Here is a 12542-nt window from a genome sequence, read left to right on the forward strand (position 1 = left end):
TCTAACTTACTCTGGTTTCTCTTCAAAACGAAAAAATCTTTCGCCTTTTACTAAAGATTTCCGTGGAGAGGAACATTTACGAGTTTATTCAATTTTTTTAAGCCTTACCACAGGTGAGGCTGTTTATCATTTGTTTAAAAGAAAAGCATTAGAAGTTGGGGAATATTTAGGAGTTGTCTGCTACTGTTATAAGGGAACATGAGCTTGGTGTTTTATTCCTGATCTCTCTGCTTGCTCATTTGCATAGACAGAGTGTAGGAGAGGTGCATCATGGGAAAGAGCTTGGGCAGTGCATGAGATTGCTTTTCCTTGACTATCTTGAAACTGCACGATAGCAGGCAGTGTATTTTCTCTTTTCTCAACATTCCTGCTGCCAGAGGCCAGACGTCACTCTCCTTTTAAAAGGTGGCACCAAGAGTCATGCTGCGCTTTTCATAGGGCTTGCCCGTTATTTGTGCCTGTTGGGGTGCCCTTAGAGGGTGGCCAATCCTGAGTCAGATTCCTCTCAGGTACACTTGAAGGGGCTCGTTTGTCTTGTTTCATGTGCCTCCAGCCTAGACAGATCTATACTTATATATTCAGCTTTAATGAAAATACGTGTGAAAAAGGGACTTAAAGTGCATGGCTATTTGCATAGAACAGTGGTGGCTCACAGCCTATCAATTGGAGGGATGGTGGGGAAAGCGTAAAATCGTTGGGGACGAAAGTCCTACAGTGCCACTTCAGTGAAAGCCTGATTCACGCTTCCCGTTCCCCTTGCCCAGCAGCCCCGACACCTCCTAATGAGCTGAGGTGTGTACAAAAAGAATTTGCATATTCCCAGGCAGACACTTGGAACTGCCCACCTTTTTGCTTTTCTGTGCTTTGAGCAGAGACTCTGAAGTTTGATCCTGTTTCCCTCACCGGCCTAGTTCTTGCCCTCTTTTTTAGAGGCTGCAAATACCTCTCAGGTCCTCACCCTCGCAATGATAGGGTCTTTGATCTGGTGCCTCTAACCCCCAGAGAGCCATATTCTAACTTACTCTGGTTTCTCTTCAAAACGAAAAAATCTTTCGCCTTTTACTAAAGATTTCCGTGGAGAGGAACATTTACGAGTTTATTCAATTTTTTTAAGCCTTACCACAGGTGAGGCTGTTTATCATTTGTTTAAAAGAAAAGCATTAGAAGTTGGGGAATATTTAGGAGTTTTCTGCTACTGTTATAAGGGAACATGAGCTTGGTGTTTTATTCCTGATCTCTCTGCTTGCTCATTTGCATAGACAGAGTGTAGGAGAGGTGCATCATGGGAAAGAGCTTGGGCTGTGCATGAGATTGCTTTTCCTTGACTATCTTGAAACTGCACGATAGCAGGCAGTGTATTTTCTCTTTTCTCAACATTCCTGCTGCCAGAGGCCAGACGTCACTCTCCTTTTAAAAGGTGGCACCAAGAGTCATGCTGCGCTTTTCATAGGGCTTGCCCGTTATTTGTGCCTGTTGGGGTGCCCTTAGAGGGTGGCCAATCCTGAGTCAGATTCCTCTCAGGTACACTTGAAGGGGCTCGTTTGTCTTGTTTCATGTGCCTCCAGCCTAGACAGATCTATACTTATATATTCAGCTTTAATGAAAATACGTGTGAAAAAGGGACTTAAAGTGCATGGCTATTTGCATAGAACAGTGGTGGCTCACAGCCTATCGATTGGAGGGATGGTGGGGAAAGCGTAAAATCGTTGGGGACGAAAGTCCTACAGTGCCACTTCAGTGAAAGCCTGATTCACGCTTCCCGTTCCCCTTGCCCAGCAGCCCCGACACCTCCTAATGAGCTGAGGTGTGTACAAAAAGAATTTGCATATTCCCAGGCAGACACTTGGAACTGCCCACCTTTTTGCTTTTCTGTGCTTTGAGCAGAGACTCTGAAGTTTGATCCTGTTTCCCTCACCGGCCTAGTTCTTGCCCTCTTTTTTAGAGGCTGCAAATACCTCTCAGGTCCTCACCCTCGCAATGATAGGGTCTTTGATCTGGTGCCTCTAACCCCCAGAGAGCCATATTCTAACTTACTCTGGTTTCTCTTCAAAACGAAAAAATCTTTCGCCTTTTACTAAAGATTTCCGTGGAGAGGAACATTTACGAGTTTATTCAATTTTTTTAAGCCTTACCACAGGTGAGGCTGTTTATCATTTGTTTAAAAGAAAAGCATTAGAAGTTGGGGAATATTTAGGAGTTTTCTGCTACTGTTATAAGGGAACATGAGCTTGGTGTTTTATTCCTGATCTCTCTGCTTGCTCATTTGCATAGACAGAGTGTAGGAGAGGTGCATCATGGGAAAGAGCTTGGGCAGTGCATGAGATTGCTTTTCCTTGACTATCTTGAAACTGCACGATAGCAGGCAGTGTATTTTCTCTTTTCTCAACATTCCTGCTGCCAGAGGCCAGACGTCACTCTCCTTTTAAAAGGTGGCACCAAGAGTCATGCAGCGCTTTTCATAGGACTTGCCCGTTATTTGTGCCTGTTGGGGTGCCCTTAGAGGGTGGCCAATCCTGAGTCAGATTCCTCTCAGGTACACTTGAAGGGGCTCGTTTGTCTTGTTTCATGTGCCTCCAGCCTAGACAGATCTATACTTATATATTCAGCTTTAATGAAAATACGTGTGAAAAAGGGACTTAAAGTGCATGGCTATTTGCATAGAACAGTGGTGGCTCACAGCCTATCGATTGGAGGGATGGTGGGGAAAGCGTAAAATCGTTGGGGACGAAAGTCCTACAGTGCCACTTCAGTGAAAGCCTGATTCACGCTTCCCGTTCCCCTTGCCCAGCAGCCCCGACACCTCCTAATGAGCTGAGGTGTGTACAAAAAGAATTTGCATATTCCCAGGCAGACACTTGGAACTGCCCACCTTTTTGCTTTTCTGTGCTGTGAGCAGAGACTCTGAAGTTTGATCCTGTTTCCCTCACCGGCCTAGTTCTTGCCCTCTTTTTTAGAGGCTGCAAATACCTCTCAGGTCCTCACCCTCGCAATGATAGGGTCTTTGATCTGGTGCCTCTAACCCCCAGAGAGCCATATTCTAACTTACTCTGGTTTCTCTTCAAAACGAAAAAATCTTTCGCTTTTTACTAAAGATTTCCGTGGAGAGGAACATTTACGAGTTTATTCAATTTTTTTAAGCCTTACCACAGGTGAGGCTGTTTATCATTTGTTTAAAAGAAAAGCATTAGAAGTTGGGGAATATTTAGGAGTTGTCTGCTACTGTTATAAGGGAACATGAGCTTGGTGTTTTATTCCTGATCTCTCTGCTTGCTCATTTGCATAGACAGAGTGTAGGAGAGGTGCATCATGGGAAAGAGCTTGGGCAGTGCATGAGATTGCTTTTCCTTGACTATCTTGAAACTGCACGATAGCAGGCAGTGTATTTTCTCTTTTCTCAACATTCCTGCTGCCAGAGGCCAGACGTCACTCTCCTTTTAAAAGGTGGCACCAAGAGTCATGCTGCGCTTTTCATAGGACTTGCCCGTTATTTGTGCCTGTTGGGGTGCCCTTAGAGGGTGGCCAATCCTGAGTCAGATTCCTCTCAGGTACACTTGAAGGGGCTCGTTTGTCTTGTTTCATGTGCCTCCAGCCTAGACAGATCTATACTTATATATTCAGCTTTAATGAAAATACGTGTGAAAAAGGGACTTAAAGTGCATGGCTATTTGCATAGAACAGTGGTGGCTCACAGCCTATCGATTGGAGGGATGGTGGGGAAAGCGTAAAATCGTTGGGGACGAAAGTCCTACAGTGCCACTTCAGTGAAAGCCTGATTCACGCTTCCCGTTCCCCTTGCCCAGCAGCCCCGACACCTCCTAATGAGCTGAGGTGTGTACAAAAAGAATTTGCATATTCCCAGGCAGACACTTGGAACTGCCCACCTTTTTGCTTTTCTGTGCTGTGAGCAGAGACTCTGAAGTTTGATCCTGTTTCCCTCACCGGCCTAGTTCTTGCCCTCTTTTTTAGAGGCTGCAAATACCTCTCAGGTCCTCACCCTCGCAATGATAGGGTCTTTGATCTGGTGCCTCTAACCCCCAGAGAGCCATATTCTAACTTACTCTGGTTTCTCTTCAAAACGAAAAAATCTTTCGCCTTTTACTAAAGATTTCCGTGGAGAGGAACATTTACGAGTTTATTCAATTTTTTTAAGCCTTACCACAGGTGAGGCTGTTTATCATTTGTTTAAAAGAAAAGCATTAGAAGTTGGGGAATATTTAGGAGTTGTCTGCTACTGTTATAAGGGAACATGAGCTTGGTGTTTTATTCCTGATCTCTCTGCTTGCTCATTTGCATAGACAGAGTGTAGGAGAGGTGCATCATGGGAAAGAGCTTGGGCAGTGCATGAGATTGCTTTTCCTTGACTATCTTGAAACTGCACGATAGCAGGCAGTGTATTTTCTCTTTTCTCAACATTCCTGCTGCCAGAGGCCAGACGTCACTCTCCTTTTAAAAGGTGGCACCAAGAGTCATGCTGCGCTTTTCATAGGACTTGCCCGTTATTTGTGCCTGTTGGGGTGCCCTTAGAGGGTGGCCAATCCTGAGTCAGATTCCTCTCAGGTACACTTGAAGGGGCTCGTTTGTCTTGTTTCATGTGCCTCCAGCCTAGACAGATCTATACTTATATATTCAGCTTTAATGAAAATACGTGTGAAAAAGGGACTTAAAGTGCATGGCTATTTGCATAGAACAGTGGTGGCTCACAGCCTATCGATTGGAGGGATGGTGGGGAAAGCGTAAAATCGTTGGGGACGAAAGTCCTACAGTGCCACTTCAGTGAAAGCCTGATTCACGCTTCCCGTTCCCCTTGCCCAGCAGCCCCGACACCTCCTAATGAGCTGAGGTGTGTACAAAAAGAATTTGCATATTCCCAGGCAGACACTTGGAACTGCCCACCTTTTTGCTTTTCTGTGCTGTGAGCAGAGACTCTGAAGTTTGATCCTGTTTCCCTCACCGGCCTAGTTCTTGCCCTCTTTTTTAGAGGCTGCAAATACCTCTCAGGTCCTCACCCTCGCAATGATAGGGTCTTTGATCTGGTGCCTCTAACCCCCAGAGAGCCATATTCTAACTTACTCTGGTTTCTCTTCAAAACGAAAAAATCTTTCGCCTTTTACTAAAGATTTCCGTGGAGAGGAACATTTACGAGTTTATTCAATTTTTTTAAGCCTTACCACAGGTGAGGCTGTTTATCATTTGTTTAAAAGAAAAGCATTAGAAGTTGGGGAATATTTAGGAGTTGTCTGCTACTGTTATAAGGGAACATGAGCTTGGTGTTTTATTCCTGATCTCTCTGCTTGCTCATTTGCATAGACAGAGTGTAGGAGAGGTGCATCATGGGAAAGAGCTTGGGCAGTGCATGAGATTGCTTTTCCTTGACTATCTTGAAACTGCACGATAGCAGGCAGTGTATTTTCTCTTTTCTCAACATTCCTGCTGCCAGAGGCCAGACGTCACTCTCCTTTTAAAAGGTGGCACCAAGAGTCATGCTGCGCTTTTCATAGGGCTTGCCCGTTATTTGTGCCTGTTGGGGTGCCCTTAGAGGGTGGCCAATCCTGAGTCAGATTCCTCTCAGGTACACTTGAAGGGGCTCGTTTGTCTTGTTTCATGTGCCTCCAGCCTAGACAGATCTATACTTATATATTCAGCTTTAATGAAAATACGTGTGAAAAAGGGACTTAAAGTGCATGGCTATTTGCATAGAACAGTGGTGGCTCACAGCCTATCGATTGGAGGGATGGTGGGGAAAGCGTAAAATCGTTGGGGACGAAAGTCCTACAGTGCCACTTCAGTGAAAGCCTGATTCACGCTTCCCGTTCCCCTTGCCCAGCAGCCCCGACACCTCCTAATGAGCTGAGGTGTGTACAAAAAGAATTTGCATATTCCCAGGCAGACACTTGGAACTGCCCACCTTTTTGCTTTTCTGTGCTTTGAGCAGAGACTCTGAAGTTTGATCCTGTTTCCCTCACCGGCCTAGTTCTTGCCCTCTTTTTTAGAGGCTGCAAATACCTCTCAGGTCCTCACCCTCGCAATGATAGGGTCTTTGATCTGGTGCCTCTAACCCCCAGAGAGCCATATTCTAACTTACTCTGGTTTCTCTTCAAAACGAAAAAATCTTTCGCCTTTTACTAAAGATTTCCGTGGAGAGGAACATTTACGAGTTTATTCAATTTTTTTAAGCCTTACCACAGGTGAGGCTGTTTATCATTTGTTTAAAAGAAAAGCATTAGAAGTTGGGGAATATTTAGGAGTTATCTGCTACTGTTATAAGGGAACATGAGCTTGGTGTTTTATTCCTGATCTCTCTGCTTGCTCATTTGCATAGACAGAGTGTAGGAGAGGTGCATCATGGGAAAGAGCTTGGGCAGTGCATGAGATTGCTTTTCCTTGACTATCTTGAAACTGCACGATAGCAGGCAGTGTATTTTCTCTTTTCTCAACATTCCTGCTGCCAGAGGCCAGACGTCACTCTCCTTTTAAAAGGTGGCACCAAGAGTCATGCTGCGCTTTTCATAGGACTTGCCCGTTATTTGTGCCTGTTGGGGTGCCCTTAGAGGGTGGCCAATCCTGAGTCAGATTCCTCTCAGGTACACTTGAAGGGGCTCGTTTGTCTTGTTTCATGTGCCTCCAGCCTATACAGATCTATACTTATATATTCAGCTTTAATGAAAATACGTGTGAAAAAGGGACTTAAAGTGCATGGCTATTTGCATAGAACAGTGGTGGCTCACAGCCTATCGATTGGAGGGATGGTGGGGAAAGCGTAAAATCGTTGGGGACGAAAGTCCTACAGTGCCACTTCAGTGAAAGCCTGATTCACGCTTCCCGTTCCCCTTGCCCAGCAGCCCCGACACCTCCTAATGAGCTGAGGTGTGTACAAAAAGAATTTGCATATTCCCAGGCAGACACTTGGAACTGCCCACCTTTTTGCTTTTCTGTGCTGTGAGCAGAGACTCTGAAGTTTGATCCTGTTTCCCTCACCGGCCTAGTTCTTGCCCTCTTTTTTAGAGGCTGCAAATACCTCTCAGGTCCTCACCCTCGCAATGATAGGGTCTTTGATCTGGTGCCTCTAACCCCCAGAGAGCCATATTCTAACTTACTCTGGTTTCTCTTCAAAACGAAAAAATCTTTCGCCTTTTACTAAAGATTTCCGTGGAGAGGAACATTTACGAGTTTATTCAATTTTTTTAAGCCTTACCACAGGTGAGGCTGTTTATCATTTGTTTAAAAGAAAAGCATTAGAAGTTGGGGAATATTTAGGAGTTGTCTGCTACTGTTATAAGGGAACATGAGCTTGGTGTTTTATTCCTGATCTCTCTGCTTGCTCATTTGCATAGACAGAGTGTAGGAGAGGTGCATCATGGGAAAGAGCTTGGGCAGTGCATGAGATTGCTTTTCCTTGACTATCTTGAAACTGCACGATAGCAGGCAGTGTATTTTCTCTTTTCTCAACATTCCTGCTGCCAGAGGCCAGACGTCACTCTCCTTTTAAAAGGTGGCACCAAGAGTCATGCTGCGCTTTTCATAGGGCTTGCCCGTTATTTGTGCCCGTTCGGGGTGCCCTTAGAGGGTGGCCAATCCTGAGTCAGATTCCTCTCAGGTACACTTGAAGGGGCTCGTTTGTCTTGTTTCATGTGCCTCCAGCCTAGACAGATCTATACTTATATATTCAGCTTTAATGAAAATACGTGTGAAAAGGGACTTAAAGTGCATGGCTATTTGCATAGAACAGTGGTGGCTCACAGCCTATCGATTGGAGGGATGGTGGGGAAAGCGTAAAATCGTTGGGGACAAAAGTCCTACAGTGCCACTTCAGTGAAAGCCTGATTCACGCTTCCCGTTCCCCTTGCCCAGCAGCCCCGACACCTCCTAATGAGCTGAGGTGTGTACAAAAAGAATTTGCATATTCCCAGGCAGACACTTGGAACTGCCCACCTTTTTGCTTTTCTGTGCTTTGAGCAGAGACTCTGAAGTTTGATCCTGTTTCCCTCACCGGCCTAGTTCTTGCCCTCTTTTTTAGAGGCTGCAAATACCTCTCAGGTCCTCACCCTCGCAATGATAGGGTCTTTGATCTGGTGCCTCTAACCCCCAGAGAGCCATATTCTAACTTACTCTGGTTTCTCTTCAAAACGAAAAAATCTTTCGCCTTTTACTAAAGATTTTCGTGTAGAGGAACATTTACGAGTTTATTCAATTTTTTTAAGCCTTACCACAGGTGAGGCTGTTTATCATTTGTTTAAAAGAAAAGCATTAGAAGTTGGGGAATATTTAGGAGTTGTCTGCTACTTTTATAAGGGAACATGAGCTTGGTGTTTTATTCCTGATCTCTCTGCTTGCTCATTTGCATAGACAGAGTGTAGGAGAGGTGCGTCATGGGAAAGAGCTTGGGCAGTGCATGAGATTGCTTTTCCTTGACTATCTTGAAACTGCACAATAGCAGGCAGTGTATTTTCTCTTTTCTCAACATTCCTGCTGCCAGAGGCCAGACGTCACTCTCCTTTTAAAAGGTGGCACCAAGAGTCATGCTGCGCTTTTCATAGGGCTTGCCCGTTATTTGTGCCTGTTGGGGTGCCCTTAGAGGGTGGCCAATCCTGAGTCAGATTCCTCTCAGGTACACTTGAAGGGGCTCGTTTGTCTTGTTTCATGTGCCTCCAGCCTAGACAGATCTATACTTATATATTCAGCTTTAATGAAAATACGTGTGAAAAAGGGACTTAAAGTGCATGGCTATTTGCATAGAACAGTGGTGGCTCACAGCCTATCGATTGGAGGGATGGTGGGGAAAGCGTAAAATCGTTGGGAACGAAAGTCCTACAGTGCCACTTCAGTGAAAGCCTGATTCACGCTTCCCGTTCCCCTTGCCCAGCAGCCCCGACACCTCCTAATGAGCTGAGGTGTGTACAAAAAGAATTTGCATATTCCCAGGCAGACACTTGGAACTGCCCACCTTTTTGCTTTTCTGTGCTGTGAGCAGAGACTCTGAAGTTTGATCCTGTTTCCCTCACCGGCCTAGTTCTTGCCCTCTTTTTTAGAGGCTGCAAATACCTCTCAGGTCCTCACCCTCGCAATGATAGGGTCTTTGATCTGGTGCCTCTAACCCCCAGAGAGCCATATTCTAACTTACTCTGGTTTCTCTTCAAAACGAAAAAATCTTTCGCCTTTTACTAAAGATTTCCGTGGAGAGGAACATTTACGAGTTTATTCAATTTTTTTAAGCCTTACCACAGGTGAGGCTGTTTATCATTTGTTTAAAAGAAAAGCATTAGAAGTTGGGGAATATTTAGGAGTTGTCTGCTACTGTTATAAGGGAACATGAGCTTGGTGTTTTATTCCTGATCTCTCTGCTTGCTCATTTGCATAGACAGAGTGTAGGAGAGGTGCATCATGGGAAAGAGCTTGGGCAGTGCATGAGATTGCTTTTCCTTGACTATCTTGAAACTGCACGATAGCAGGCAGTGTATTTTCTCTTTTCTCAACATTCCTGCTGCCAGAGGCCAGACGTCACTCTCCTTTTAAAAGGTGGCACCAAGAGTCATGCTGCGCTTTTCATAGGACTTGCCCGTTATTTGTGCCTGTTGGGGTGCCCTTAGAGGGTGGCCAATCCTGAGTCAGATTCCTCTCAGGTACACTTGAAGGGGCTCGTTTGTCTTGTTTCATGTGCCTCCAGCCTAGACAGATCTATACTTATATATTCAGCTTTAATGAAAATACGTGTGAAAAAGGGACTTAAAGTGCATGGCTATTTGCATAGAACAGTGGTGGCTCACAGCCTATCGATTGGAGGGATGGTGGGGAAAGCGTAAAATCGTTGGGGACGAAAGTCCTACAGTGCCACTTCAGTGAAAGCCTGATTCACGCTTCCCGTTCCCCTTGCCCAGCAGCCCCGACACCTCCTAATGAGCTGAGGTGTGTACAAAAAGAATTTGCATATTCCCAGGCAGACACTTGGAACTGCCCACCTTTTTGCTTTTCTGTGCTGTGAGCAGAGACTCTGAAGTTTGATCCTGTTTCCCTCACCGGCCTAGTTCTTGCCCTCTTTTTTAGAGGCTGCAAATACCTCTCAGGTCCTCACCCTCGCAATGATAGGGTCTTTGATCTGGTGCCTCTAACCCCCAGAGAGCCATATTCTAACTTACTCTGGTTTCTCTTCAAAACGAAAAAATCTTTCGCCTTTTACTAAAGATTTCCGTGGAGAGGAACATTTACGAGTTTATTCAATTTTTTTAAGCCTTACCACAGGTGAGGCTGTTTATCATTTGTTTAAAAGAAAAGCATTAGAAGTTGGGGAATATTTAGGAGTTGTCTGCTACTGTTATAAGGGAACATGAGCTTGGTGTTTTATTCCTGATCTCTCTGCTTGCTCATTTGCATAGACAGAGTGTAGGAGAGGTGCATCATGGGAAAGAGCTTGGGCAGTGCATGAGATTGCTTTTCCTTGACTATCTTGAAACTGCACGATAGCAGGCAGTGTATTTTCTCTTTTCTCAACATTCCTGCTGCCAGAGGCCAGACGTCACTCTCCTTTTAAAAGGTGGCACCAAGAGTCATGCTGCGCTTTTCATAGGACTTGCCCGTTATTTGTGCCTGTTGGGGTGCCCTTAGAGGGTGGCCAATCCTGAGTCAGATTCCTCTCAGGTACACTTGAAGGGGCTCGTTTGTCTTGTTTCATGTGCCTCCAGCCTAGACAGATCTATACTTATATATTCAGCTTTAATGAAAATACGTGTGAAAAAGGGACTTAAAGTGCATGGCTATTTGCATAGAACAGTGGTGGCTCACAGCCTATCGATTGGAGGGATGGTGGGGAAAGCGTAAAATCGTTGGGGACGAAAGTCCTACAGTGCCACTTCAGTGAAAGCCTGATTCACGCTTCCCGTTCCCCTTGCCCAGCAGCCCCGACACCTCCTAATGAGCTGAGGTGTGTACAAAAAGAATTTGCATATTCCCAGGCAGACACTTGGAACTGCCCACCTTTTTGCTTTTCTGTGCTGTGAGCAGAGACTCTGAAGTTTGATCCTGTTTCCCTCACCGGCCTAGTTCTTGCCCTCTTTTTTAGAGGCTGCAAATACCTCTCAGGTCCTCACCCTCGCAATGATAGGGTCTTTGATCTGGTGCCTCTAACCCCCAGAGAGCCATATTCTAACTTACTCTGGTTTCTCTTCAAAACGAAAAAATCTTTCGCCTTTTACTAAAGATTTCCGTGGAGAGGAACATTTACGAGTTTATTCAATTTTTTTAAGCCTTACCACAGGTGAGGCTGTTTATCATTTGTTTAAAAGAAAAGCATTAGAAGTTGGGGAATATTTAGGAGTTGTCTGCTACTGTTATAAGGGAACATGAGCTTGGTGTTTTATTCCTGATCTCTCTGCTTGCTCATTTGCATAGACAGAGTGTAGGAGAGGTGCATCATGGGAAAGAGCTTGGGCAGTGCATGAGATTGCTTTTCCTTGACTATCTTGAAACTGCACGATAGCAGGCAGTGTATTTTCTCTTTTCTCAACATTCCTGCTGCCAGAGGCCAGACGTCACTCTCCTTTTAAAAGGTGGCACCAAGAGTAATGCTGCGCTTTTCATAGGGCTTGCCCGTTATTTGTGCCTGTTGGGGTGCCCTTAGAGGGTGGCCAATCCTGAGTCAGATTCCTCTCAGGTACACTTGAAGGGGCTCGTTTGTCTTGTTTCATGTGCCTCCAGCCTAGACAGATCTATACTTATATATTCAGCTTTAATGAAAATACGTGTGAAAAGGGACTTAAAGTGCATGGCTATTTGCATAGAACAGTGGTGGCTCACAGCCTATCGATTGGAGGGATGGTGGGGAAAGCGTAAAATCGTTGGGGACAAAAGTCCTACAGTGCCACTTCAGTGAAAGCCTGATTCACGCTTCCCGTTCCCCTTGCCCAGCAGCCCCGACACCTCCTAATGAGCTGAGGTGTGTACAAAAAGAATTTGCATATTCCCAGGCAGACACTTGGAACTGCCCACCTTTTTGCTTTTCTGTGCTTTGAGCAGAGACTCTGAAGTTTGATCCTGTTTCCCTCACCGGCCTAGTTCTTGCCCTCTTTTTTAGAGGCTGCAAATACCTCTCAGGTCCTCACCCTCGCAATGATAGGGTCTTTGATCTGGTGCCTCTAACCCCCAGAGAGCCATATTCTAACTTACTCTGGTTTCTCTTCAAAACGAAAAAATCTTTCGCCTTTTACTAAAGATTTTCGTGTAGAGGAACATTTACGAGTTTATTCAATTTTTTTAAGCCTTACCACAGGTGAGGCTGTTTATCATTTGTTTAAAAGAAAAGCATTAGAAGTTGGGGAATATTTAGGAGTTGTCTGCTACTGTTATAAGGGAACATGAGCTTGGTGTTTTATTCCTGATCTCTCTGCTTGCTCATTTGCATAGACAGAGTGTAGGAGAGGTGCATCATGGGAAAGAGCTTGGGCAGTGCATGAGATTGCTTTTCCTTGACTATCTTGAAACTGCACGATAGCAGGCAGTGTATTTTCTCTTTTCTCAACATTCCTGCTGCCAGAGGCCAGACGTCACTCTCCTTT

The 12542-nt window shown here is 45.1% G+C and overlaps 13 non-coding genes across 13 annotated transcripts; all 13 read left to right on the forward strand.

Moving 5' to 3' along the window:
- Positions 1-6: 6 nt before the first annotated feature.
- Positions 7-121, forward strand: LOC147677055 (U5 spliceosomal RNA). The gene has a single exon (XR_015303067.1). It is a non-coding gene; the product is annotated as a U5 spliceosomal RNA (small nuclear RNA).
- An 897-nt stretch (positions 122-1018) lies between these two features.
- On the forward strand, positions 1019-1133 carry LOC147677056 (U5 spliceosomal RNA). Its single transcript, XR_015303068.1, has one exon. It is a non-coding gene; the product is annotated as a U5 spliceosomal RNA (small nuclear RNA).
- Positions 1134-2030: 897 nt separating this feature from the next.
- LOC147677057 (U5 spliceosomal RNA) lies at positions 2031-2145 on the forward strand. Its single transcript, XR_015303069.1, has one exon. It is a non-coding gene; the product is annotated as a U5 spliceosomal RNA (small nuclear RNA).
- Positions 2146-3042: 897 nt separating this feature from the next.
- On the forward strand, positions 3043-3157 carry LOC147677058 (U5 spliceosomal RNA). The gene has a single exon (XR_015302747.1). It is a non-coding gene; the product is annotated as a U5 spliceosomal RNA (small nuclear RNA).
- Positions 3158-4054: 897 nt separating this feature from the next.
- LOC147677059 (U5 spliceosomal RNA) lies at positions 4055-4169 on the forward strand. The gene has a single exon (XR_015303070.1). It is a non-coding gene; the product is annotated as a U5 spliceosomal RNA (small nuclear RNA).
- An 897-nt stretch (positions 4170-5066) lies between these two features.
- On the forward strand, positions 5067-5181 carry LOC147677060 (U5 spliceosomal RNA). The gene has a single exon (XR_015303072.1). It is a non-coding gene; the product is annotated as a U5 spliceosomal RNA (small nuclear RNA).
- Positions 5182-6078: 897 nt separating this feature from the next.
- On the forward strand, positions 6079-6193 carry LOC147677061 (U5 spliceosomal RNA). Its single transcript, XR_015303073.1, has one exon. It is a non-coding gene; the product is annotated as a U5 spliceosomal RNA (small nuclear RNA).
- Positions 6194-7090: 897 nt separating this feature from the next.
- Positions 7091-7205, forward strand: LOC147677062 (U5 spliceosomal RNA). The gene has a single exon (XR_015303074.1). It is a non-coding gene; the product is annotated as a U5 spliceosomal RNA (small nuclear RNA).
- An 897-nt stretch (positions 7206-8102) lies between these two features.
- LOC147677063 (U5 spliceosomal RNA) lies at positions 8103-8217 on the forward strand. Its single transcript, XR_015302821.1, has one exon. It is a non-coding gene; the product is annotated as a U5 spliceosomal RNA (small nuclear RNA).
- An 897-nt stretch (positions 8218-9114) lies between these two features.
- LOC147677064 (U5 spliceosomal RNA) lies at positions 9115-9229 on the forward strand. Its single transcript, XR_015303075.1, has one exon. It is a non-coding gene; the product is annotated as a U5 spliceosomal RNA (small nuclear RNA).
- Positions 9230-10126: 897 nt separating this feature from the next.
- LOC147677065 (U5 spliceosomal RNA) lies at positions 10127-10241 on the forward strand. The gene has a single exon (XR_015303076.1). It is a non-coding gene; the product is annotated as a U5 spliceosomal RNA (small nuclear RNA).
- An 897-nt stretch (positions 10242-11138) lies between these two features.
- Positions 11139-11253, forward strand: LOC147677066 (U5 spliceosomal RNA). Its single transcript, XR_015303077.1, has one exon. It is a non-coding gene; the product is annotated as a U5 spliceosomal RNA (small nuclear RNA).
- Positions 11254-12149: 896 nt separating this feature from the next.
- LOC147677067 (U5 spliceosomal RNA) lies at positions 12150-12264 on the forward strand. Its single transcript, XR_015302822.1, has one exon. It is a non-coding gene; the product is annotated as a U5 spliceosomal RNA (small nuclear RNA).
- The last annotated feature ends 278 nt before the right edge of the window (positions 12265-12542 follow it).

This window comes from Lissotriton vulgaris, chromosome 12, assembly GCF_964263255.1.
Source record: "Lissotriton vulgaris chromosome 12, aLisVul1.2, whole genome shotgun sequence".
NCBI lineage: Eukaryota > Metazoa > Chordata > Amphibia > Caudata > Salamandridae > Lissotriton > Lissotriton vulgaris.